We start from the raw sequence: 2,144 nt of genomic DNA, 5'->3' as shown, positions 1-2,144 counted from the left end.
TTTAATATAGTAAAAAAATAAAACCCCCAGTGGTGAATAAATACCACCAAAAGAAAGCTCTATCTGTCCCCAAAAAAGGGTATAAAATTAATTTCAGTACAGCGCTGCATGACGGAATAAATGTCAGTCAAAGTACCGCAGCGCTGAATACTGAAAAATGGCCTGGATGGGAAGGGGGTTTACCACCGCGGATGTCAACTGGTTAAAGCAAAAAATACATTTGTTTCAGATTTTTCGTTATTTCGTTTTTCAGGATTTGGGTCCAAAAGTCAATTCGTTTCAGGAGTCTGATTCGGAAGAATCCCAAATTTTTGTTCATTTGAGATGAGTTAAATGATATTTACGAACACATTTTTGTTGCAGTAAAGTGACATTAAAATTTTTTTTTATTTTTAATAACATTGTTCCTTTGACAGTCCACAGAAACAATACAAACAAAAAAACAACAGCGTGTGGCTTACGCCTCCAGATTCACGGTGGACGATGGCCGCTGACTCGCCAAAAAAAAAATACCTGACGCCCACTGACACGACGGATCCCAACAAACTCTCATCGCAAAATGACCATTCTTACCTGTATGTCAACAAAGGGGGGCAAGCAAGTTGTGACATCATGGGACTTGTTCTGCTTGTTTGTTGACATTTGGAAGCAGAACTATTATAATAAACAATAAAGGTGATCAGCGCCAGTAAGTGTAATGTGGAAATAAGAGCTACCAAGCACTAAGGATATATCTAAATATCTGAAAAATTTGAAAAAACAATATTGTGCCGAGCTAATAATCATACATATCTAATAAATTGAAACATATATAAGTGAGTCACATATATGAGCCTTCAAACAAATGAGGCATAGAAAATATCTACACAAAGACAAAAAAAGCAATATAGACAATAAAAAGTCTCAAGGAAAAAACAAAAGCAAACAATGGTGATTGTGCAAAAAAAATTCCTCAGATGATTCGCAGCCAATCTGCATATAACTCTCAGGTAAGGCTGGGCACACACCTTACAACCATCGCAAGACTTTTGTCTTGCGATGGTTGTAAGGTACTTAAAAAAAAAATGTACGATCTGCCTATCTTGCATAGGCAGATCGTACTTGCGATGATCGCAAGCCGCGCCGTACGGCTGTTATTGTACGGACATGCTACAAACCGCCGAACATCGTACGATGCTCGGCGGGTTTTCAAACATGTTTGTAAGCTTAAAGGCGTGCGACCTTACAGTAGTAGAGGTCGCACGGCTTCCACACACCTTACGGTAATCGTACGATCGCGGGATTTCCCGCGATTATCGTACGATTATCGTAAGGTGTGTGGGGACCTTAAGGATAATCACACAATGCAGGCACACCTTCACCTCCACCCAGTGAGTGATGACAACAAGTGAGTGCTCACCTGGGAGGTAGAATTCAGTAACCCATTGCACCACATAAGGAGGCTGCGATGACCTGCAGTGTCTAAGGATCATTGTTCTAGTGGCCATCAAGAAGAACCTCAGAAGCCCCTTTTTGGCAACAGCAAGTAAACCCGGGATCAAGGAGAAGGGAGCAGTTTCCAGAGTTTTTGGCAGCTGGAGTTCCACAACCTCTTCATAAAAAGTAAGTATGTGTGACCATAAGGGGAAAATCAAGGGGCAGGACCAACAAATGTGTAGCGTATTTGATTTGAGGATCTACAGCTGAGTGATACACACATAGAATAGTTTTGTTAATAGGGTACTTCAATGCATTTTTAAGATTTAACTTCTAAGTTTACTGTCAGTCTAATATAAAGCAGTAGAAAATCCTGTGATCCTGGGCTCCCTCATAGTGATAAGTGAATCAAGCAAGAGTAAATTTGTCCGAAGTTTAGCAAATGCCACTAAATGTTTGGTGAACCTCAACTTTTGGCCAATGTCATTGCACTGAAGTCAATATGGGCAAATCTTGCTAGTCAATTTTGGGGCATTTGTAAGGCTACCAGACAAGCTACTGTAAAAAAACAAAAGAAGCCAGGCACTGCAATGGGTGAACTGTGTCACTGTTAGTTATGGGCCGAACAGCCCCAAGTTCGGTTCGAATTCGAACTTTAGAACATCCAAAAAGTTTGAATTCGAACTCGAACACAATGCAAATCTATGGGGGTAGAACTTTCAAAAACA

This window comes from Nanorana parkeri, unplaced genomic scaffold (assembly GCF_000935625.1).
Source record: "Nanorana parkeri isolate BGI_ZX_2015 unplaced genomic scaffold, ASM93562v1 scaffold478, whole genome shotgun sequence".
NCBI classification, from domain to species: domain Eukaryota; kingdom Metazoa; phylum Chordata; class Amphibia; order Anura; family Dicroglossidae; genus Nanorana; species Nanorana parkeri.
This window is presented reverse-complemented; position numbering follows the sequence as displayed.